Here is a 27,169-nt window from a genome sequence, read left to right on the forward strand (position 1 = left end):
TAGCTGGCTTCTGCAGATTGAAAGCTTTTTGAAAGCAAGGACTACATGCAATTTGGTCCTGACTTTTGACTGAGTTTGACACTTTGTACTTCCAAAGTAAGTGAAATGTGATGAATGAAGGAGAATGCAGAACTGTGGAAGCATTCTTCAAGAGCTGAAAGGAAATAGGTAATAGAGAGAAAGAGGCAACGTGTAACAGACAGAGAAGTAACTGGAGAAGCAAGGATGCTGATTTGCTTCTAGAATAGGATCCAGAACACAATTGGAAGCTTTTATTTTTGGACAAAAGACTTTTTTCCCTCTTCTGAAACAGAGGGAAATGAGGTGAGAATGGGTTCATGAGATGTTGGGCCAGGAAGCCCACAAATTCATTCTGGATAGCTTTGCTTTCCTTACTGATGTAGGATGCATTTATCGGGTGTTTAATAATTGCCAGGTACATATATTTCCTAATATTGATCCATCCGTGAATCTATATTCATAAGAGAGATCTGTCTTTGGCTTTATTTTTTTTGTATAATGTTCATCAAGTTTTGATGTCAGGATAATCCTGTATCCATAAAATAGATTTGATTGCTTTCCATATTTTCCCCCCTATGTTCTGGAACAAATTATACAGAATTGGGTTTATTAGTTCTTTTAAAGTTTCAAATAATTCACTAATAAAACAATCCCTAGAGAATTTAGAGCAATTTTTGAAATGTTTTTCATTATACCTATGGTTACTATTCAATTCAGGTTTTTCTAATTTTTATAAATTTTTATTGTTAGTTTATATCTTTTATGAAAATCATCCATTCCATACCGTTTTACATGTTTACTGCACACACAGGGTCTTGCATTGTAATCTCATACATTGTATTCTATTTGAGTTTTGTACCCTTTCTCTTTCTAGTTTTATTTGTTTTCTCCTTTTTCTTAATCAGAATTTCCAGTAACGTATCTACTCTAATTTTATTGCCAATAATTCATGGTCTCATTAAATTTATTTTTTCCTGATTTTAATCCATTAAATTTTGCCTTTAAAATATTATTTTCTTTTTTCTTTTATTCTTATTTATTTTGCTTTATTGTTTTGTTAATTCTTGTCTAATAATGTGTATGTTTAAAGTTGGAAAATTTTCTCTGAATGTAGACTTTTGCCTTTAATTCCTCCAGGACCACTTTTCATAATTTTATTTCTGCCAAATAAGTCTTTGATCATTCTTTTATTTTTATTTTTATTCTATGTCATTGCATTTATTGTAAGTAGCAAGGAGTTGGGTTTTTCTACCTTGATCTAAAAAGCTTTAAATATGAGAATTTAACTGCTGTATTTTGAGAGTCACAGATGATATTTGGTCTTTCAGTCTGCCATTATTTTTCATGCTTTAACATTTTTTTTTCCTTTTGCTATGTGAACTATGTCTTATTTGTTTTTTTAAAATTTTTCCATGTATTTGAAAGCTCATTATATTTAAAAGTTTGTTAATATTGATTAACTCTATTGTTTATTCTGTCTTAATTCTGATTATTTTAATTCTAATTGTTTTAATTACCAAAAAATAAACCTATATTTTCTCTTTTTATAAAATTAAAATGTAAAATAATAAGGAAATAAAGAAAGGCAAGAAGGAAATTCCAGAAGTTATTAAAAGTTTACTCAAGAAGAAAGAAATACAATTTTCTTCTTTAGCCTGTTTTAACATTATTCATACATTAATTTCATAATTTTGCTAAAAGGAAAAAAGTGTAAGGCAAGAGAAAGAACAATATAAAGACTGTAAAACAAGAAATTTAGTGATTTTAGTATGCCTACCACTAACACTTGCTAACCTTGCAAATAAAATCTAGAATGATAGACTTGGGCTGTTTTTGTTATTGAATTATATTTTTATGTATACACAACTTTTCAGGAAAGTTTTTCTTTGGATTCAGTAATACTCTCTATAAAATAGTTAGACTTAAGTCAATACATTTCATTCGAATAGAATGGTAATGATAGTTTTTTAAAAATATTTTCCCACACTTAAAATTCCTATTAGTACTCCTTCAGTCACAGAATGATTTTGAGTAAGTTTTCCAGGAGGAAACCTTATAGAATTGGTCATATTTTACCATTGTCTTCTTATGAAATTCTTGGATCATATTTTTTTCTCTCACAATATTGTTTATTGTTCCATTTTCTTCCATTTTACTTGGGATAAGCCTGTTTCTTTGGACATGAATTGGAATAATTTTTGGCCTATTTAAGAAGTATATTTTTTCCTATATTTCCCACAGCTCTCCCACCCTTGAATCAAAAATAATTATCATTGTTTATGGCTAGAAGAGGGCCTAGACTAGAATAAAGATGTGATTATTCAGCTTTCAGTCTCAAATTAAAAACCACGTCTATATAGAATGAGATGCTAGTGTTCACATGTAAGCTTTGTTGACTTTCATAAATTCAGAAATTCTCTCGTTAGCTTTCAGAGAGAATCTTGAAAGTCTGATTGCTGTGTTTGACTATAAACCAAAATACATTGAGGAGCATGATTTAACATAAAGTAAGTTCCACAAAACAGAAAAGAGGAAGCTTTGATAAGAAGCAAGGAATTGCTAAGAGAACTGACCAGAACAAGCTTGAGTTCTAGACCAGGAGGCTGCATATTGCAGAGACCTCTTCAGCTGAGGCTATCCTGGGATTAGAGACTTCAGTCCCAGGTGTCTGTACAATACCCTGAAAGAAACACTTGAGAACAGCAGCTACTCTGCCCAACAACCAGGTGAAAAAAAAAAGTCACATAACTTGCCTTCCAGTGGAGCAAGTGAGGGTTGATGCAGATCAGAGTCTACTCTCTGGCCTCTGTCCTGTCATGAGGACATGGATGCTTTTCCTTGGGCCTACATGCCATCTGCAGAAAAAGGAGGGAGAAAGAATCCTTTAAAAGGGAGAAATAGTACCTAAAAGAGAAAAGCTTAACAATTTAACCTAAGGAACTGTTTATATCCAACAAAACTAAAATTAACTAGTTTCATCAGTCTCCTATCTTTTGACAATATGTGACATGTAGTTCATGATAAGATAATGACAACTATGGGAATTTTTAGAGTATAAATTTACACATTAATTTTCAGCATGCAGATTTCTTGCATTTAGTAACCTACATTTGAAAATTCTTCTCAAGGGTGTTTATTGCTCTGTTTTTTAAATAATCCTTGAAATTGTCAAATTTGGCTAGAACCCATCCAGAACTAAATTTCTGTTACTTTATGAATTTCAATCCACACACTCAGCTGAAAAAACTTTGCTTCTATTATGTTCTTCAATACTGTTTCTCACCCCTCACAAAGGTATGTATACACTGGATCACCCGGCTCTGCCATCCACATCTACTATATGGTCCTTTGTATGTTTCTATTTGTTCTTTTTCCTCTACAGTCTCAGAGACCTACTTTGACTTGTTCTTTATATTCCGTATTGGATATCAACACTGCTGATTCCTCTCAACGTTTCTATACTGGATATTGTTTTCGGCAAATATCATCCATTCTACCCTGCCTCTGTCTCCGTGTATCACAAGGCCAGCAGCTGAATTTCCCAGAATCCCTTACTAAAAGGAATCTGGACATAGTTCAGGTTCTGCTGATGAGGGCCATTCACATAAGATTTGGGAGGTAGAAGTCACTGGGTACTGGTGACATATACCAGCATTGACAAATAAGAATTTTTGCAATGTCCTTCACTTTCTCTTCCCATTCATCTTTCTTGGGGCCATAGAACAACTGTGAATTCAGAACTGATTTCCTGCAGGCTGAAATTACTTCTCAAAGTTAGGATTTCTTATCAGGGGCTTATATTGTATAATTATTAATTATGTCACTCTGCTATAAAGTCATCCCACATATATCACCTTACCCAAGTCCATTGTCCTCCCCTCTGCAATGCCAGCTTCAGGAAGCAGAGAAACCCTTTATTATTACATCTCCTTGTCAAAATAAATGTGGGAAGCGGGCATCACTGTCCTGCCATAGCAGCATCCTATCACTGCACACATGCAGTTGGCCCTTGAACACCTTGTTGAACATCCTCTTAGTAAGGTTTTTCTTCTAACTGCCTACTTTGTAACCAGTCTCCTCTTGCTCTGCTCTTCTGTGCCTGGGGACTTTTGGGAGGCAATACAGTGGGAGGAGAAGCCAGGCCAGGACGTGCTTAAAGACATTTATTAAAATTAAGCAAGGATTGATGTTCATGAGGAGTTAGGGTATACATAGACTTCCAGTGCCTTACAACTGGATCCCTTTCCCTGTCTAATAGGGAGCAGATGAAGTCAGCATTGTGACCTTGGATATGTCAATGATTTGATTAAAAAGAAGGTAGACTAATGCACTTCATCAATACTAAAAACTTTTGTGCTTCAAAAGATATCATGAAGAAAGCGGAAAACCCAGACTGGAGCAACTATTTGTATCATTTATCTAATAAGGGACCTGTATCCAGAATATATAAAGAACTATTACAACTCAATAATAAAAGACAAACAATCCAAATTTTAAAATGCAAAGGATTTGAATATATTTTCTTCAAAGAAGGTATACAAATGGCCAATAAACAATTGAAAAGTTACTCAATTTGATCAGTCATACAAATCAAATACACAATGCAAAACAAAAGCCCAATGAGGTATCACTTCATACTCACAAGAATGGCTACATATATATATATATATATATATATATATATATATATATTTGAAAAATGACATTAACAAATGTTGATGAGGATGCAGAGAGATTGGAAATCCTAATACTATTGGAAATGTAAAATGATACAGCCACTTTGAAAAACAGTTTGGCAGTTGCTCCAAATATTAAACATAGAGTTACCATAAGACCCAGAAATTCCACTCTTAGGGAGCTACCCAAAAGAAATTAAAACATACATCCACACAAAAACTTGTACACAAATGTTCGTAGCTACCTTATTCATAATAGACAAAAAAATGGAAACTCCATCAACTGATGAATAGATAAACAAAGTATGGTATATCCATGCAATAGAACATTATTAAGGAACAAAAAGAAATTAAGTACTGATATATGCCACAACAGGGATGAAAGTGACAGTTGCAAATGACCACATATTGTATGGCTCCATGTGTATGGAATGCTCAGAATAGAAAAATATATAAGGAAAGGAAGTAGATTAGTGGTTATGTAGGACTTAAAGAAGAAGGTGGAAATAGGGAGTGGCTATAGGTATAAGATGTCTTTTTGGGGTAATAAAAATGTTCTAAAATTAGATCATGGTAATAGTTACAAAAATCTGCAGTGATGTTAAAACTATTGATTGACCTGTATACTTTAAAGAGGCAAACATTGTTGTATATAAATTAAATATGAGTAAAGATGTTGTTTTAATTTTTTTTAAAACATTGCAAGAAAGAGCCACTTTTGTACTCTTCCTAGCAAGGACTGGGTACTCCTTCCAGACCCTCTCAGATATTATCCACTACTGCTTTGGCAGAGGCCTGACCCTTTTTGCTGGTCAAATAGCAAAATTACTATCAAAAATAATTATTCATCAGGTAGTTGGTGAAAAACAACATTTCTTATATCTAGATTTAGCTAGATCAATGTTAAGATGGGCAAAAATGTGAGTTGTAGCAAAACCCAGTGTATGAAGGATTCAAAACATTTGGATAGATGTGTGGGTGAAGAGGAAAGGAAAGACCACGGGCATCTTGTAAGAGAAAGGTCACTTCTAGGCCTTCTTGTCAGTGGCAAAGGACTTGAACCTCTTGTATTCCAAAGGCAAATAGATGGAAGCTTGACCTTCCTCTCTGGTCTAGCCAGATTGCTCTGTTTCTGAGGTTTAGGTTTGATTTAGCTAATGCCCTACCTGTGTTGCAGCAATTAGCAATGATAACTTTCAAAAATTAAAAAGACCAATTCATATGTTTAGATTGGAGAGCTTTTGAATATATTTTGTTAGAGTAGTGAATTCAAGAGAAACAGGAGAGGGAAGGTAATCACTTTTGTGACTAATTATATTATAAACTTCTTCCAAAATGCACTTAACTTTCTTCTTTATGTTACCTCATGGAACTGATTGTGATTTCTCAAGTTCTTTTACACAAAAAATAAAGGTTAGTGGCTATTTCTTTGCCAAATATATCTGTCCTGCCTTTTCCTAAATATTCCCTTCTCTCATCAAGTATTTCTCCTCTTCTGATGGAGAATTGACTCTTGCACCTGCCTTTTGACTTTGGTCACTCTCACCTTAGGATAATCCTTGATCTCCAGGTTCACAGCTGCTGCCTCTCATTAGCAATCTGTTCATCTTCAGGCATTTTGGATTTAAACAAGTGTTAAGATTTCAAAAAACCATACATCCCAAAGTACCTGATTTGAACCTAATCATTGCAAAGTACTTAATTTCTCTTCTGAATGTCTACAACTTCACACTACTGGAGTTGAACAATGCAAATTCTTTAAAATAATGTTTAAAAATATTTTATATTTAACCAGATTAGGGTATTCTATTCAAGATAGAAAAATATAATCCATTATTTCAGAATGCAAGGGAACTTTTATGTAAATAAGAACTGAAGCCTTCTAGATCAGACTGTCTTGGCTTTTCCACAAATCCCTGATGCTGTTTTAGGCTGCTGTTAAATATATATTAAAGTTTTTGTGATAGTAATGCATACACCAGAGAAATTGTTCTTGATTTGGAGAACATCTGGGGTCATAAGAAATCTTGGTATTGCAGGGCTAAGGCCCAGACATGCTTCTGCCAGGTCCCAGTCTCATACAGTAGATCCCACCTGGCAAGATGCCTATTCCTTCTTTAGGGCCTTGCCGTTTCTCTCAGGCAGCAGCAGAATCACCAAGCAGTAGCTCAAAAATAGAGACAACACAGTTAAACATAATTGTATCATCTTGTGTTTGTGATGTCCCCTATAAAAACCACACAGATGGAAGAAATATAGGGTGCAATTATCCATAGTGATTGCCTAAAATGGTCCAAAAGCTTGATCTTATATTATTTAACAGCATATGAGTTAAATATGTTCATAGAAGAATATATGCATGTATTAATGAGAATTAAAATGATATCACATGAATTTAGTAACTTTTGTTTTTTGGGTTGACAGCCTAATGATAGGAGAGTGTCTTGAGAGAGAAAATCCAAAAATTACATTTGATTACTTACACGTTAGATGTTCACATGAGAAATTTTTGTATTATTTTATTTAATTTTTAATTTTAGAAATTTTATTATTGGGTTATAGTTGACATACAATGTTATATTAGTTTCAGGTGCAGGACATTTTGATTCAAAATTCTATGCATTATACAATGCTCACCATAATAAGTATAGCTGCCATCTGTTACCATACAAAGTTATTATGTTATTGAGTATATTCTGTATGCTGTACTTTTCATCTCTGTGACTTATTTATTTTATAACTGGAAGTCACTTAATCCCCTTATTTTGGTATTTTGCCCATTCTCCCAACCTTTCTCCCTTCTGACAACCACCAATTAGTTCTCTGTATTTATTATTCTGTTTCTGATTTTGTTTGTTCATTTATTTTGTTTTTTAGATTCCACATATAAGTGAAATTATATGGTACTTGTCATTCACTATCTGACCTATTTCACTTAGCATAATATCCCTGGGTCCATCCACATTGTTGCAAATGGCAAGATTTCATTCTTTTTTTATGGCTGAGTATTGTTCCATTGTGTGGATGTATGCATATATATACCTTAGGATAATCCTTATACATATATGTATGTACATATATATGTATGTGTATATATATATATGTATATATATATACATATATATATATATACACATACATACACATCTTTATCCATTCATCTATCAGTGAACACTGATATGCATATATATACCTTAGGATAATCCTTATACATATATGTATGTACACATATATGTATGTATATATATATATATACATGTATGCATATATATATGTATAGGTATGTATGCATATATATACCTTAGGATAATCCTTATACATATATGTATGTACATATATATGTATGTATATATATATGTATATACATACATCCACATCTTTATCCATTCATCTATCAGTGAACACTTATTGGCTATTGTAAATAATGCTGCAATGAATATAGGACTGCATATGTCTTTTTGAATTAGTGTTTTCAATTTCTTTGGGTAAACATCCAGAATTTTAGTAGAAGCCCTACTGTGATAAAGGTTAAAATCAGTATGGACTCAGACTTCTATCTCAAGCCACATCCCTGGTAGAGCAGAGTTAGCTCAAAGGAATCCCTAGAGTCAGTTTTTCCATTTGTAGAACAATAACTTAATTTTAATTATTTCTCAACAATTTTCTATAATAGTAATTCTCTGTAAATACCTCTCAGGCTGATATTAGAAGACAACTGTCCTCTGTAAATCAGCTTATGATGATTGGGAACACAGGTCAGTTGACAAAGCAGAAGATAAGAGAACAACAAGGCAGCAGGCCATGAGAGAATAAGGGATCCAAGCATGATCAGAAGAGGGAGGTTTCCTTTAGTCACTCTAAACTAATGGAGTCCTTGGTCTCTGAGATGGTCTCAAATCACAAGGTGGTTGTGGTATTCGTTATGGTAACAGTATTAGCAATGCTGGTCATAATTTTTCTGCATATTTTAGAATTTCTGATATTTTAAGCTTTGTCTCTCAGTGTATTTTGATGCTATTTGTAAATTTTTAAAAAATTTTTTAAATTTATTTTTGAGAGAGACAGAGAGACAGAGCGTGAGTGGGGCAGGGCTGAGAGAGAGGGAGGGAGACATAAAGTTGAAGCAGGCTCCAGGCTCTGAGCTGTCAGTGTAGAGCCTTAGGTGGGGCTCAAACTCAGGAACTGTGAGATCATGACCTGAGCCGAAGTCAGACACTTCACCGACTGAACCACCCAGGCGTCCCTATGCTATTTCTTACCTAAAAGCTTTGTTCCTTCTACTGACTTTGTGTCAACAAATCATTTCTACTTCTGCTAATAATGTAGCATGAAATTCTAATAAATTAACAGGTTTTCATATGTTAAGACCAGGTGCCTATCTTGGAAAGTTAATGTGAGGATTATAGTTGCATTTTTTCATAACAGGACTCTATATATATTTTTTTCATGTAATGGAAGGACAAACAAACAAACAAACAAACAGGGATTGGGAAGAAGTGATCCAGATCCAGAATAGTGGTTCTCCACATTAATAAAACTCATTAGCGAGTTTTAATGAATCTCCAGTTTGGGGAGGATATCGTTTCTCTTACTGTTTAATAAAATCCAAAGTTGTGGTTTCAGGATGATGTGGATCTTTTAAGAAGAAATAATGAATTCTATTGGGAGAAGATGAACTTTTTTTTTAAGACAAAGAAGAACAAACGGACAGACAAATATACAAAGAAAAAAAAAGTAAAAACATGTAGCAAACTAAAGCAGAAGCCCACCCTGGAGACTCTCATGGTCTCCTTTGTTCTCCAAGTCCTAGTTGCCTTTTCCAAACACCTGGCAGAAGAAACTGGTGGGAGATAAATGCTATGACCCATTTCAGGAAGCTGGAAAGATTTATGATACCAGAGTAGAAAGGAAGCATAATAACCGTCGAAGAGGAGTTACAGCCCAGAAAGAGAAATGTAGAAGGTCTGGGCAGTGAGGCCCATGCTCAAGAACAACCTTAGTCAGACCAAGTTTCACTAGGGGACACAGCAGTATTCATCCTCAGCATCGTATCTTAATAGTTTAAATTTGTGTTCAGTCATTGGTAACATGGAGTAAAGAACTTATTGAAACTTCTTCTGGGATATATGTCTTCTATCAGGACCACCTCTTCAGATATTTCTGATGTGAACAATGGAAAGGCAAAGAGAGTTACTGGTGAAAACTAGACAAATGCAAGAGCAGAGTGAGCCTAAGTACCCTCCCCAGAAAGCCACAGACATTTATAGGGCTAATGATATGAGTCTAGGTATAGTATATTTTAAGCACCAATCCTAATTAGGGAAAACTATAGGTGCTTAATAATTATTAACAATGATTATTACCCATTAAAAGTGAAGGCAGATTATAGAGTTGGTATAGAGCAATGGGCTAGCAGATGTAGTTTGAATTTCCATGAACAAGTGCCCTCCTCCCGCCTACACCCTGAAACATGAAGAAAACACAGTTGTGTGATTTAATATCTCATATTTGGACATGTTACAAGGGACTTTTATCTACATTCTCTCACCTTGAGGTTAACTTGGGTCCTGATGTAATTATTCTAAATTTACTCTCAAAGAATTTGTTTCAAAAAAAATCTTATAACTTTTCTTTCAAAAATTATGATTTAATATGTGTGACGTAAAATAAAGTTTTTTCCCATCAAATTTGTTGTACATTGTGAGTAAAGAAAAAAACTGATAGATGTGTATTTAGTAACACTTTTTAAAAATAATTTTGAACACCTATGGTTGAAATGTTCAAAAAACATTGATCACTATGGGATAAATTATTGAATGAAGTATAGAGGAAAGTTCTGATTTTTTGTACAAGGTGTGTATTCTGGACTGAGGATGTTGTTTTTCTGGCACATCTGAAATCAAACATATGCCCCAAATCCTGAGGATTGATTTTCTTCTGAAGACCATGATCTCTTCTACATGAGGAATTCATTTCCCTCCCAGACACATTATTTTGATTTTATATTAATCAAACTAACGACCTTGGCTTTGTCATGCTAAGAGACTTGCTTTGAGCATTTTCAAAGCTTCTATGCATTGACTGTGAATGGATGATGTTTTCCCTACTTGATTTCCTAAAGGTGAGGAGATGGCCAACAACTTCTCTAAGTGCTCTACATATAATTTATTTAATCCTCACAACATCTCTGTGAGAACAAGTACTATTATTAGCCCCATTTTACACATTAAAAATTGAGGCATAGAGAGGTTAAATGATCTGACCAAGTTTACCTAAGTAGATAACAGCTGGTGCAGACATCCAACCATTCTGGCTCTATGCTCTTGCAACGCTAGGCTAGTGAAGGTGGAAATTTGGGTTCATTCTCACAGAGAAGAGGTAATTAAGGGTCAGACTGGAGAGAGAGCATGGGAATGAAGAGCAAACAGAAATTGCAAGGGTCAGTTCTTAGGAAAATATGACAAAACCTGGCAAGTGGCAGCTTACATGAACTGAAAGCAGTGAGAAAGTCAGTGTTTCCGGTTTGGAAAAAGGAATAAAAATGGGACCACTGATTGAAATGGGGTGCAAAAATCTTATGAGGAAGAAAAACATGGCACCAGTCTGATCTTCAAGTATATTTTGAATATATTCGATTTCTCTTTTCATTAGAGGAAATTCAATTTGATAGATGAATAGAGGAAGAGAAGGAAAAGGAGAGTGTTTCAAAGAATAAGGTTGAAGTCATCACAGCTTGACAGAACCTTAAAAATCAAAAAGTATGCCAGAATAGCAGGTATTTGAGACTTACTGTTAGAAACAATTTTATTTTAAACACATGTGGTTCTTAATGATCCTGCTAGCTTGGTGGCTGTGCTGCCCGCCTTCAGCAGGAAGTGCTGATTTGCTTAATTCTGTTAAGGCCGTAAGAAAGGTAAATCTGTCTCCTGAACTTAAAGGGCCTCTGCTCCAAAGTAAGTTTGACATTGGCCAATAATCACCCTGACATTCCTGTGGCTTTGGCTGCTCTCAAAGCTGCTGAGTGGCATCAAGAGAAGAGGCTGAGTGAGAAACCCTACTTACAGTGAAGGCCAGTCCTGTTGATGCTGAGAAGGGTTGGTATTCTCAAAACAGCACAAGCACACTGTGCTCTCCCATGTTGGGTGCCCTTGGGAGAGGGTTAGAAAGGATCTCATAACCAGTGGCAGAGAGGATGATATGCTTCCCAAAACATCTCTGAATCAAAGGAGTTAATTGTGAGAATGGCCTTTGAAAACTGCATGCTTTGCAAAATGGAACTATGCAAACTGGGCACACACAGAGAGTGGGGCTCATATTTTGATTATCATTTCATCTCCAAAAAATCATAAGGCCTGGCCCTCAGTGAATAGTCCCTAAACAAGCAGTGCCTTTAGAAGGGGGATCATCCCAGTGTGCAAAGCAGACTCTTAATTCACCTTTTTGTCCTAGGGTTCTGTTCAGTTAGCATATGTCCAAGTATTTTACTTTTTTCAAGTATTATTATCAATAGTTGTATAAAAGTAAGTGAGAGTAGTTCTGGTAGACTGCTACTTTATTCCTGGCTCCTGTCACTTTCATCCTGGCAGTAGGTATGCGACATATGCACTAGAAGATGAACAGCAAAAGCCTCTCTATCCTTTTAATTTTTTTTTTTATCCTTTCAATATTTAAGGAGAATGCACAGGGACTTCAGGTATGGCAGCTAACTCCTTTTGTCCTGATGATGGTTGAAGAAGTATTACATGTATTCAATGCTATTCTTCAGCCAGACACTTGATGCAATAGCCAGATGTGGGGCACCTGGGTGGCTCAGTAGGCTGAGCGTCGGACTCTTGATTTTGGCTCAGGTCAGATCTTGTGCTTCATGGGATTGAGCCCCACTTTCCACTCTATGCTGACAGTGCAGAGCCTGCTTGGGATTCTCTTTCCCTTTCTCTCTGCCCTTCCTGGCTCATGCTCTCTGTCTCTATCTCAAAATAAATAAATAAACAAACAAAAAAATGAGCCAGTTGTGCTATAGCCTGTGGAGTCTTCAAGATTCATAAAGCCACCAGGGTCACAGAAGCAAGGGTTTTACATATATATATATATATATAAACTGAGCAGTTCAGTTTTAAAATGTGTAGCAAGCAGCTTAAATGTTCTCCTACAATGAGGTCGTCTACCAATTGTAGATCTATAGCTATGTATCATATTGTTTGGTAACACCCTGTGAATTTAGCAATAAACCCTTCTGTCATCGATGACCTCAAGGGATGCAAGTTCATGTTTAATTAAAAAAATACATACTGAATTTTCCACTCATCACAAAGTCCATAGTCATATCACTGAGAAGAAAAGTAAAGGACAAAAACTATCTTCTGGAAGTCAGCAGTATCAAGCAAACATTGCTATTTTAGGAAGACTGTGCCCAAAAGGACAATTTTACATGTGTAGCCACAAAAGGTGTGTTTACATGCCACTCTCAGAAGCATGAGTTTTCATTTAGATCAACTGACCGTTGGTTTAAGTTAATGCTGCTCATTTTCAATTCCCAGTTTTTGTGCATGCACAAAGCTGGAAGTGATAGCGGAAAATGTGGCTCCATGGGTAGCAGAACTTCACAAGTTTAAAGGATGTCAGTTTTGTATCAGCAGATGCTTCAAATTGAAAATCAGTAATTCCAATAACTGTTTTGTTTTGTTTTTCCATATGATTGCAGGAATCAAAGTAAAGCTTTGGAATTTATTCTCTCAAAAGTAAAACATCTGATATCATTATGAATGTTAAAATTGCAACACTGAGTTTATAGCATTTGTTTTTGTGGTGACAGTATGAATAGAAAATTTTGTGGCCCACATCTGCATGGTAACAACAATGCTCTCACTAAATTAAGGAACCTGTGGAGAAATGTATTTGGGATAGTTTGTGGCATACATAAAATTCATAATTTCACCCAAATAAATTGTAATATTCTACCAATTGAAATAGAAGCCACAATTGTCAAAATCTATGAATATTTTTATATTTTACACAATTGGAATAACATTGATAAAACTAATATTAAATAAAAAATTTTCATCCTGGCAGTCCAGTATACTTTTTCTCTTTTTCCAGCCTCTTATCAGTAAGATGTTAGCAATGTTTGAGTCTTTAACTAACTACTTAAAAAATATTTACTTATTTTGAGAGAGAGAGAGAGAGAGAGAGAGAGAATGAATTCCAAGCAGGCTCCAAGCTCAGCACAGAGCCTGATGCAGGACTCGATCCCATTACCCTGAGATCATGACCTGAGATGAAACCAAGAGTCGGACATCTGAGCCACCCAGATGCTGCAGTAAATAACTACTCTATTAATCAGCCCTAATGTCCTACAAAGATATTAATTTTTTATAAAGGATTTCTCCAGTTTTTGGTTGCATTTTGTTTAAAATCAGCTGGAAAATTTTAAGGAAAGTATTCAGTAGATGGATTGGTAAGAAAAGCAACGTCTTCAGATTAAAGCTTTTAGCAAATTGTAATTATTGAAGACAATATCCTGCAAATGGAGAAGACATTTGCTACAAAAGTAATGGGAAGCTGAACAAATTAAAGAATGAAATCATGGACAGCGTAGAAAATGTAATTTTGAAATTGCATAACAGCTTTGAAACATCTGATTTGCAGGAAGAATTAGTTGACAGATCTATTTGTAACTGAATAAATTTATACCTGTATTGCAATGAAACAAAATTGAGAAAGCCTACAATTTTGCAGCATCTAAGCTTGGTAAAAGTTTCAGGGTAATCATAAATAGAGACAACTTATTTCACAAATGTTGTCTTATAAAAATATTTATTGAAGAAAGCTACTCTAAATGGAAACAAAAAGGCAATGCCTATGAAAATATTTGGGCTGAAATATTTACCCCAGTATAAAATAAATTGGAATATTTCATCTAGCAGAAATTATTTGAGGATTACCAGCTTTCTCAGCACATTTAGAAAGGATATTTTGTTACCTCTTTTGCAAAGAAATTTTCAGTGAAAATGTCAGTGATTTCCAATTTTTTTGACATAGAATTCTAATTCAAAAATACCACAGATAATTTTATGGAAAAAGTAAAAATAGTAAGTATATATCTTAAAAAACACACTCCTCTGGTTCTGGACATGGTATTAGAGACAGAAGCAGTTAAGCAACTGGGTAAAGTACGTGAAAATGTGCCACGAATATTCCTTTCCTAATAGTTTATATAATCAATATAATTTTTTAACCTTCTTTAGTGTATACAAATATATAGCAGTTTTATCTTTAAATACAAGCTTCAAGTTTGAAAGTAATTTTAAATAGAATTTCTTTTTTAGTTCCATGAACATAATACACCCAAATTTCAAACAATAATTAATAATATTTTTGAATAGTAAACTTTCCAAAACTTACATAATTTTAATTATTTTTAGTGCTGTCTTTCACTCTAAGGTGTCTCCCATAAATTTTGTGGGCATCCTTCTTTAAGGAGTTGGTTTTTTTTTAAGTTTGCTTATTTATTTTGAGAGAGAAAGAGAGAGAGAGAGAGAGAGAGAGAGAGAGAGAGAGAGAGAGAGAGAGAAAATGAAATGAGCAGGGGAGGGACAGAGAGAAAGGGTGACACAGAATCCGAAGCAGGCTCCAGGCTCTGAGCTGTCAGCAGAGGGCCCAAAGCGGGGCTTGAACCCACGAACCGAGACATAGTGACCTGAGCAGAAGTCAGAGACTTAACTGACTGAGCCACTCAGGCACCCCTGGACATCCTTCTTTTGGGCAACCAAATCAGCTTCTGAAGTCGGAGCAATAGTTGTAAATTTTTTCCTTAGAGATACTGGTACTTAATGTAAATCTAACATCCATGTTAATCTCTAAGAGGATATTGTGACCTTGAAAGGATTCCTAAGGCTCTCAAGGAGAGGAGGTAATTGCGTTAAGGTAAGGTTTAGTCCATGAGAGAAATTCCATGGCCTCAACATTGTGATAGAGGCATATTTATCACAGCAAATACTAGTAATACCATAGTTGGTTGGTGTAAACTCTTGGTGCTACTAAATGTGTTACGTGACATTATGAGTTGGCATTTCTCCACTTCCTGTTCAATTCTTTTTGTTTGTTTGTTTGTTTGGACAGGTCACTAGTGTTCCAGCTGCTACCTGGGACTGGGTACCCTTTCAGGGACTGCAGGGTAGTTTTGAGTGACAGTGAAATTCTGATGCTACTAGGGTAGTGATATAGTAGTGAACACAGTGGTGATGAATCAAAGTCTGAGATTTTAGTGTATCAGATTACAGGTCACTTCCTAGGATTCCTGGGTGGGCTCTGTGGGGTTCCCAGAGGAAGATAATCTTTTCATTTGCACAACTGTTTACAATAATTGAAAAGATAATTTGATCTTATATATATATATATTTTTTCAATATATGAAATTTATTGTCAAATTGGTTTCCATACAACACCCAGTGCTCATCCCAAAAGGTGCCCTCCTCAATACCCATCACCCACCATCCCTTCCCTCCCACCCCCCATCAACCCTCAGTTTGTTCTCAGTTATTAACAGTCTCTTATGCTTTGGCTCTCTCCCACTCTAACCTCTTTTTTTTTTTTCCTTCCTCCCCCTCCCCCATGGGTTCCTGTTAAGTTTCTCAGGATCCACATAAGAGTGAAACCATATGGTATCTGTCTTTCTCTGTATGGCTTATTTCACTTAGCATCACACTCTCCAGTTCCATCCACGTTGCTACAAAAGGCCATATTTCGTTCTTTCTCATTGCCACGTAGTATTCCATTGTGTATATAAACCACAATTTCTTTATCCATTCATCAGTTGATGGACATTTAGGCTCTTTCCACAATTTGGCTATTGTTGAGAGTGCTGCTATAAACATTGGGGTACAAGTGCCCCTATGCATCAGTACTCCTATATCCCTTGGGTAAATTCCTAGCAGTGCTAATGCTGGGTCATAGGGTAGGTCTATTTTTAATTTTCTGAGGAACCTCCACACTGCTTTCCAGAGCGGCTGCACCAATTTGCATTCCCACCAACAGTGCAAGAGGGTTCCCGTTTCTCCCCATCCTCTCCAGCATCTATAGTCTCCTGATTTGTTCATTTTGGCCACTCTGACTGGCGTGAGGTGATATCTGAGTGTGGTTTTGATTTGTATTTCCCTGATGAGGAGCGACGTTGAACATCTTTTCGTGTGCCTGTTGGCCATCCAGATGTCTTCTTTAGAGAAGTGTCTATTCATGTTTTCTGCCCATTTCTTCACTGGGTTATTTGTTTCTCGGGTGTGGAGTTTGGTGAGCTCTTTATAGATTTTGGATACTAGCCCTTTGTCTGATATGTCATTTGCAAATATCTTTTCCCATTCTGTTGGTTGCCTTTTAGTTTTGTTGGTTGTTTCCTTTGCTGTGCAGAAGCTTTTTATCTTCATAAGGTCCCAGTAATTCATTTTTGCTTTTAATTCCCTTGCCTTTGGGGATGTGTCGAGTAAGAGATTGCTAAAGCTGAGGTCAGAGAGGTCTTTTCCTGCTTTCTCCTCTAGGGTTTTGATGGTTTCCTGTCTCACATTCAGGTCCTTTATCCATTTTGAATTTATTTTTGTGAATGGTGTGAGAAAGTGGTCTAGTTTCAACCTTCTGCATGTTGCTGTCCAGTTCTCCCAGCACCATTTGTGAAAGAGACTGTCTTTTTTCCATTGGATGTTCTTTCCTGCTTTGTCAAAGATGAGTTGGCCATACGTTTGTGGGTCTAGTTCTGGGGTTTCTATTCTACTCCATTGCTCTATGTGTCTGTTTTTGTGCCAATACCATGCTGTCTTGATGATGACAGCTTTGTAGTAGAGGCTAAAGTCTGGGATTGTGATGCCTCCTGCTTTGGTCTTCTTCTTCAAAATTCCTTTGGCTATTCAGGGCCTTTTGTGGTTCCATGTAAATTTTAGGATTGCTTGTTCTAGTTTCGAGAAGAATGCTGGTGCAATTTTGATTGGGATTGCATTGAATGTGTAGATAGCTTTGGGTAGTACTGACATTTTGACAATATTTATTTTTCCAATCCATGAGCAGGGAATGTCTTCCCATTTCTTTAAATCTTCTTCAATTACCTTCATAAGCTTTCTATAGTTTTCAGCATACAGATCTTTTACATCTTTGGTTAGATTTATTCCTAGGTATTTTATGCTTCTTGGTGCAATTGTGAATGGGATCAGTTTCTTTCTTTGTCTTTCTGTTGCTTCATTGTTAGTGTATAAGAATGCAACTGATTTCTGTACATTGATTTTGTATCCTGCAACTTTGCTGAATTCATGTATCAGTTCTAGCAGACTTTTGGTGGAGTCTATCAGATTTTCCATGTATAATATCATGTCATCTGCAAAAAGCGAAAGCTTGACTTCATCTTTGCCAATTTTGATGCCTTTGATTTCCTTTTGTTGTCTGATTGCTGATGCTAGAACTTCCAAACTATGTTAAACAACAGCGGTGAGAGTGGGCATCCCTGTCGTGTTCCTGATCTCAGGGAAAAAGCTCTCAGTTTTTCCCCATTGAGGATGATGTTAGCTGTGGGCTTTTCATAAATGGCTTTTATGATCTTTAAGTATGTTCCTTCTATCCCGACTTTCTCAAGGGTTTTTATGAAGAAAGGGTGCTGGATTTTGTCAAAGGCCTTTTCTGCATCGATTGACAGGATCATATGGTTCTTCTCTTTTTTTTTGTTAATGTGATGTATCACGTTGATTGATTTGCGAATGTTGAACCAGCCCTGCATCCCAGGAATGAATCCCACTTGATCATGGTGAATAATTCTTTTTATATGCCGTTGAATTCGATTTGCTAGTATCTTATTGAGAATTTTTGCATCCATATTCATCAGGGATATTGGCCGGTAGTTCTCTTTTTTTACTGGGTCTCTGTCTGGTTTAGGAATCAAAGTAATACTGGCTTCATAGAATGAGTCTGGAAGTTTTCCTTCCCCTTCTATTTCTTGGAATAGCTTGAGAAGGATAGGTATTATCTCTGCTTTAAACGTCTGGTAGAACTCCCCTGGGAAGCCATCTGGCCCTGGACTCTTATTTGTTGGGAGATTTTTGATAACCGATTCAATTTCTTCGCTGGTTATGGGTCTGTTCAAGCTTTCTATTTCCTCCTGATTGTGTTTTGGAAGAGTGTGGGTGTTCAGGAATTTGTCCATTTCTTCCAGGTTGTCCAATTTGTTGGCATATAATTTTTCATAGTATTCCCTGATAATTGTTTGTATCTCTGAGGGATTGGTTGTAATAATTCCATTTTCATTCATGATTTTATCTATTTGGGTCATCTCCCTTTTCTTTTTGAGAAGCCTGGCTAGAGGTTTGTCAATTTTGTTTATTTTTTCAAAAAACCAACTCTTGGTTTCGTTGATCTGCTCTACAGTTTTTTTAGATTCTATATTGTTTATTTCTGCTCTGATCTTTATTATTTCTCTTCTTCTGCTGGGTTTAGGCTGCCTTTGCTGTTCTGCTTCTATTTCCTTTAGGTGTGCTCTTAGATTTTGTATTTGGGATTTTTCTTGTTTCTTGAGATAGGCCTGGATTGCAATGTATTTTCCTCTCAGGACTGCCTTCGCTGCATCCCAAAGTGTCTGGATTGTTGTATTTTCATTTTCGTTTGTTTTCATGTATTTTTTAATTTCTTCTCTAATTGCCTGGTTGACCCACTCATTCTTTAGTAGGGTGTTCTTTAACCTCCATGCTTTTGGAGGTTTTCCAGACTTTCTCCTGTGGTTGATTTCAAGCTTCATTGCATTGTGGTCTGAAAGTATGCATGGTATAATTTCAATTCTTGTAAACTTATGAAGGGCTGTTTTGTGACCCAGTATATGATCTATCTTGGAGAATGTTCCATGTGCACTCTAGAAGAAAGTCTATTCTGTTGCTTTGGGATGCAGAGTTCTAAATATATGTCAAGTCCATCTGATCCAATGTCTCATTCAGGGCCCTTGTTTCTTTATTGACCATGTGTCTAGATGATCTATCCATTTCTGTAGCTGGGGTGTTAAAGTCCCCTGCAATTACCACATTCTTATCAATAAGGTTGCTTATGTTTATGAGTAATTGTTTTATATATTTGGGAGCTCCAGTATTCGGTGCATAGACATTTATAATTGTTAGCTCTTCCTGGTGGATAGACCCTGTAACTATTATATAATGTCCTTCTTCATCTCTTGTTACAGCCTTTAATTTAAAGTCTAGTTTGTCTGATATAAGTATGGCTACTCCAGCTTTCTATGGCTTCCAGTAGCATGATAAATAGTTCTCCATCCCCTCACTCTCAATCTAAAGGTGTCCTCAGATCTAAAATGCGTCTCTTGTAGACAGCAAATAGATGGGTCTTGTTTTTTTATCCATTCTGATACCCTATGTCTTTTGGTTGGCGCATTTAATCCATTTACATTCAGTGTTATTATAGAAAGATACGGGTTTAGAGTCATTGTGATGTCTGTATGTTTAATGCTTGTAGTGATGTCTCTGGTACTTTGTCTCACAGGATCCCCCTTAGGATCTCTTGTAGGGCTGGTTTAGTGGTGACAAATTCCTTCAGTTTTTGTTTGTTTGGGAAGACCTTTATCTCTCCTTCTATTCTAAATGACAGTCTTGCTGGATAAAGGATTCTTGGCTGCATATTTTTCTGTCTAGCACACTGAAAATCTCATGCCAATCCTTTCTGGCCTGCCAAGTTTCAAAAGAGAGATCAGTCATGAGTCTTATAGGTCTCCCTTTATATGTGAGGGCACGTTTAGCCCCTGCTGCTTTCAGAATTTCCTCTTTATCCTCGTATTTTGCCAGTTTCACTATGATATGTCATGCAGAAGATCGATTCAAGTTACGTCTGAAGGGAGTTCTCTGTGCCTCTTGGATTTCAATGCCTTTTTCCTTCCCTGTTCAGGGAAGTTCTCAGCTATTATTTCTTCAAGTACCCCTTCAGCACCTTTCCCTCTCTCTTCCTCCTCTGGGATACCAATTATGCGTATATTATTTCTTTTTAGTGTATCACTTAGTTCTCTAATTTTCCCCTCATACTCCAGGATTTTTTTATCTCTCTTTCTCTCAGCTTCCTCTTTTTCCATAACTTTATCTTCTAGTTCACCTATTCTCTCCTCTGCCTCTTCAATCTGAGCCGTGGTGGTTTCCATTTTGTTTTGCATTTCGTTTAAAGCGTTCTTCAGCTCCTCGTGACTGTTCCTTAGTCCCTTGATCTCTGTAACAAGAGATTCTCTGCTGTCCTCTATACTGTTTTCAAGCCCAGTGATTCATTTTATGACTATTATTCTAAATTCACTTTCTGTTATCTTATTTAAATCCTTTTTGATCAGCTCATTAGCTGTTGTTATTTCCTAGAGATTCTTCTGAGGGTAATTCTTCCGTTTGGTCATTTTGGATAGTCCCTGGAGTGGTGAGGACCTGCAGGGCACTTCCCCTGTGCTGTGGTGTATAACTGGAGTTGGTGGGCGGGGCCGCAGTCCGACCTGATGTCTGCCCCCAGCCCACCACTGGGGCCACAATCAGACTGGTGTGTGCCTTCTCTTCCCCTCTCCTAGGGGCGGGATTCACTGTGGGGTGGTGTGGCCCGTCTGGGCTACTTGCACACTGCCAGGCTTGTGGTGCTGGGGATCTGGCGTATTAGCTGGGGTGGGTAGGCAAGGTGCACAGGGGCAGGAGGGGCAGGCTTAGCTCACTTCTCCTTAGGTGATCCACTTCAGGAGGGGCCCTGTGGCAGCGGGAGGGAGTCAGATCCACTGCCGGAGGTTTGGCTCCGCAGAAGCACAGAGTTGGGTGTTTGCGCGGCGAGCAAGTTCCCTGGCAGGAACTGGTTCCCTTTGGGATTTTGGCTGGGGGATGGGTGAGGGAGATGGCGTTGGCGAGCGCCTTTGTTCCCCACCAAACTGAGCTCAGTCGTCCGGGGGCTCAGCAGCTCTCCCTCCCTTTGTCCTCCAGCCTTCCCGCTTTCCGAGCAGAGCTGTTAAGTTATGACCTCCCAGACGCTAAGTCGCGCTTGCTGTCGGAACACAGTCCGTCAGGCCCCTCCGCTTTTGCCAGCCAGACTCGGGGGCTCCGCTTGGCCGGCGAGCCGCCCCTCCGCCCCGGCTCCCTCCCGCCAGTCCGTGGAGCGCGCACCGCCTCACCGCCCTTCCTACCCTCTTCCGTGGGCTTCTCGTCTGCGCTTGGCTCCGGCGACTCCGTTCTGCTAATCCTCTGGTGGTTTTCTGGGTTATTTAGGCAGGTGTAGGTGGAATCTAAGTGATCAGCAGGACGCGTGGTGAGCCCGGCATCCTCCTATGCCGCCATCTTCCGACCTCTCCGATAATTTGATCTTCATTCCATATTTTAAAATAAGGAGTACAGCAGTGTGCCTGGGTGGCTCAGTTGGTTAACCCAGCCTCTTGATTTCAGCTCGGGTCACTATTCCAGGGTCATGGAATTGAGCCCCGCATGGCCTCCACACCCATAGAGCCTCCTTAAGATTCTCTTTCTCTCTCCCTCTCCCCTCTCCTCTACTCCCCTGCTCAGGCTCCTTCTCTCTCTCTAAAATTAAAAAAAAAAAAAAAAAAAAAAAAAAGGAGTGTGGCAAGTTTATTCTATGTAGTAAAAACAAACACAGGCTTTGATATCTGCATTTGGGACTTAAAAGAGAAAACCATAGCCCTTCCCTGTGCCTGAGGGACAAAGTGGGACATTTGCTAGATTATCTCCCACCTCTACCTGCCGTGTTTCCTTAGTAAACACAATCCATGTTAAAATCATGGAGGACAGTGCCATCTCCAAATCTACCACTAGGTTTTGGAAAATAGCTCATCCACTGCTTTATTTCCAGCTTTACCACTGAGCAGTCACAGATATTAGCTGACAAAATCCTCCTGCTTCAATTATAAGTACATCATGATTGTAATAGGGCCAAAGGCATGCATGTACCCGAGTTTCAGTTTTTCCCAGATTAGACTCAGCCATAGGCCATGAAAGAGTGACACACACTTACCTCAAGGGAAATCTTTCCAGGGCCTGCATAAAGAAGAATATTGGAATTAGAGACATTTTCACTTATTATATAATACAGGTTTCCTTCCCTTCTTGGATTTTCTTCAATCATGTTGCTAATCAAAATACTATAACACAACAATTTTAGCAATTGTGCATGTTACTGCCTGGAATAAAAGTCTGACAATGATGGCTCCTGAGATTATTAATTAAAATAATAATGATAGTGATAAATAATAGTAATAATAATAATAGTGACACTGATATATACCAGGTGCCATGCTCATCATTTTACATATCGTTTAATTTTCACAACTAATTCGTCAAGATTAATGCTATTATTATTCCTGTTTTACAGATAAGTAAACTAAGGCACAGAGAGGATAAGTTATTTGTTCAAGGTCACACCACTACTAAGTGAGAGAACAGGGAATTGAATCAAGCTGCTTGGGTCCAAGGTCATGCTCATAACCACAGGCTACACAGTCTTGTGTTAAGTTAGGTTTGCATCCTTAGAAGAAACCCTACTTTAAGATGGTGAACCATCTTTTTAATATTTTAATTAGGTTTGCTAGCACTCTATTAATTTTTTCCATTGCAGAAAAGTGATATTGTTCTCATTTTTGTGTGTGTGTTTTGCTTTTTTAGTGTTTGTTTATGTATGTGATCGTTTTTCTTTTTTGTTTTCTATTTTTGTCCAATTTTATTAGTATTTTACTAGTTTCATTAACTAGAAAGTTTTCCATATTTTCCAAGTTTTCCATATTTATCCTAGGACAAATAAAAAAACATTTAGCCTTCAAAAGATTAAAAAGAACTAAGCATAAAACTCTTTGAATCTGGAACTTTTTCTTGGAGTTAATGAGTACACAGCTGTGCAAAGTGTCCTCTTACAATTTTTTAATATCTTCCATATTCATTCAACCTATAAATATTTATGAGAGCCTGCTACACCTATGAAGTGTTAGGTTGTGTGTGTGCTAGGTCATAAATGAATAAAATGAACAAAACAAAGCCCTGAGAATTAAGAAGCTTACTATGAATTCAGTTTTTATTATGTCTCCTTTTTGATTTCTAACATTATTTGTGTGGTTTTTAATTTCTTGACTAGAAGTTAAATAAAATGTTGCCTGTTTAGTATGTTTTATTTTACTTTCCCCCAAGAATCAGTTCTCAGACTCATTTATTAATTCCATTTTTAATTACTTTTTTCTATTTTTTAAACAATTGACTGGGGTTTTTATTTCCTTATTTTCTCCCAAAACAGAAGATTTTAAAAAATTTCAGACTTTTTGGCTAAATGTTTAATTGCTTTCTTTTTAAACAACATAATCCCATAAGTCTACACAATTATTTCTCTGAATATAACTTTGGTTGCACCCTAGATTATCTTGATATTAATATCCTTATTTTTATCAAAATTAGATTGCATTTATGTTTTGCTTTTCTTGTCTCAGTGGTGTAAAAATACTAAGTACTTAACAAGGCAATAGATATTTATTTTTATAACTTTGCTTTTACATTTGGATATGTCTATATAATGGTCAAATGTTACCTAAAAACTACTATTATTTAGAATTTGTTGAGAATTTCAGTATGTTTCACAACCACATGTAAATATAATATATTTTGTAGAGTTCAATATTTACTTCTTAATCTAGCAATGATTATTTCTTAATCTGTTCTCATTACATTAATCACATTCTTTGCCATTTTTATAACGTTTGACTCACATTTATTCCTGCATATGTCACTATTTGTCTTTATTGTGAATTCTTTTATCAAAGTATTATTTATGACCTTTTGTCTTTTTAATTTGTTTTGCCATTAAATTTAATTTTATGGAGTTTTGTATAGCCATGTCTGACATCAGTTTCTATTTGCCTGCTAAGCCATTATCAAATATTCAGTCAGCTTTTTGTACCATTTTGGTTTCCTTATATCTCTTGTAAGTAACATACAGTTGAATTTGTTTATTAAACAAGTTGCCTTGTCATGTGGTTAAATAACTTTTATTCATTACTATTGGTTAAGTTAGTTTTTCTGTCATCTTAATAGAGTACTTTCTTTTTGTTTTGTGAACCCTTTTGCATGCCCCTTGTAGTCTTTTTTTTTTAATATATATGAAATTTATTGTCAAATTGGTTACCATACAACACCTAGTACTCATCCCAACAGGTGCCCTCCTCAATGCCCATCACCCACCCTCCCCTCCAGCCCCTGGTAGTCTTTATACGATATGATTGATGTTTTCTTTATTATTATCTTATAATCAAATTCTGTGTTTATCTTTAAGTTTTCAAAATAAGCTCAAACAAATCTTTATACAATCAAAGCAGAAAAGGAAATATGATTTTTGATTTTATACATTTCAAAATTTGGAGGTTTATAACTCTTTTCTCCTCTTAGACCCAGTTACAAAATTTTATAAGTTGAATAAAAAATTACAGATTTCCACAAATATTGTGAACTGTTAATCTTTTAAAGTTATTTATGGCATTTTCTCTCAACTTTTTCATATTATAGTAATTATTCCGTTTTACTTTCTTTACTTAATGATTACAGTGTTTGCTATAATTTTTTTTTATTCTATGAGTATTTTGCTCCTTAGTGTAATTGGAATATATTCTTTTTTTTTTTAAGTTTGTAATGTTTCTTTATTTTTGAGAGAGAGAGAGAAGACAGAGCATGAGTGGGGGAGGGGCAGAGAGAGAGGGAGACACAGAATCTGAAGCAGGCTCCAGGCCCTGAGCTGTCAGCACAGAGCCTGATGCAGGGCTCGAACTCACGAACCGTGACATCATGACCTGAGCCCAAGTCGGCCGCTTAACCGACGGAACCACCCAGGCGCCCCTGGAATATACTCTTAAGAAAGAAATAGATTCTTTCCAGAAACTTTTATGGGTAGTTTATTTTCTTTGTTCTTATACATCTGAGGATATTTTTCTGTAGCTTCTACATATTAACGTATGTTAAATTATTCAAGTATAAGCTCCATAAAATCATATCATTTCATTCTGGTATTTAGTGTCATGGGGAATGTTAATATCACCTCAATTTCTGTAAGCTGTAGATAACCTGTTCTTTTACCTGTTTATATATTTTTTAATTATTTAATCTTAAAAATTTTTAAATGTTTGCACCACATGTCTAAGATATGAGTTATTGTTCTTTTTTGCCAGAAGTAAAAACCTGCTCTCTTTTCAATTGTCTTTAGTCTTATATTTCATTATTGTTTTTTGTTTTATTTGCTTTCAATTTTTCTTAAATTGAATATATTGATTCTAAATTTTATATATTCTCTTTTTGTATCATTTTGTCTCTTTTGCTTATTCTCATTATTTTCTTTTTTTTAATGTTTTTTAATGTTTATTTATTTCTGAGACAGAGAGAGACAGACAGACCATGAGTGGGGGAGGGACAGAGAGAGAGGGAGACACAGAATCAGAAGCAGGCTCCAGGCTCTGAGCAGTCAGCACAGAGCCCCATGTGGAGATCCAACTCACAAACTGTGAGATCATGACCTGAGCTGAAGTCGGTTGCTCAGCCGACTGAGCTACCCAGGCACTCCTCATTATTTTCATTTAATCCTTATATTATAAATTTTTGTCTCAAATTTGCTTCTGTATTGTATTCAACTTTCTGCTTCCATAATTCTGTTTTTCTACTGCCTTCAATTAACTTCATATTTATATTAATGTGCTGATGCTTTCTTAATATTTTTTTAAAAACTAGTTTAATAGTGCTAAAAATCAATTACTTCCTGACATTTTTATTAGTGCTCTTCTTTCTTGATAGAAACACTGTTTTATTAAAAAAACAAAAACAGGGTTTTTTTCCATTTACACAAGTAAATTACCTTGTAAGTTGTCAGGGTAATAATTGGCATCTGACTCTGTGAATATGGGGAGAAGAGTTTAGAAATCCCAGAAATTTCTGACTGTGCATCAAAAACGAATGGAGGACTTCTTAAAAATTAGGTTCCACACCTCTATCCATTGACCTCCTGATAGAGTAGGTCTGTGGTTGGGCCCAGCCATATTTTGTTTTTTTGTTTTGGTTTGTTATTTCCGTTTGTTTTTATAGATTCACAGATGATACTTGTAATGAGGTAAGTTTGAGAGCCATTGGATTAAAGAATATTAAGCTCCTCATAGAAGAGATGCACATGGAAAACTATGTCTTGTATGTAACCATTCAAAAAAGGTTTTCCCGGTAGAAATATACTTCAGTTCACCCATCACTATCTTTGAAACTAATGACACGAGTCCTTTAATTGCCAGGAAATGAATTAGCTTTTATCTCCCACTAGATGGAGGAGCCACTTTTCCCTCCACATTAACATTTTTTGTGTTCCTGAGACACTGAAGAAATACAACAGCTACCTTCTGCTGAACATTTAATCTTTGTGTACATTTTCTCATTTAATCATCCAAACAACTCTAAGAGGATATGTAGTGCTATTTTCATTTTAAAGGT

The sequence above is a fragment of the Acinonyx jubatus genome, chromosome B2 (assembly GCF_027475565.1).
Source record: "Acinonyx jubatus isolate Ajub_Pintada_27869175 chromosome B2, VMU_Ajub_asm_v1.0, whole genome shotgun sequence".
Classification (NCBI taxonomy): Eukaryota; Metazoa; Chordata; class Mammalia; order Carnivora; family Felidae; genus Acinonyx; species Acinonyx jubatus.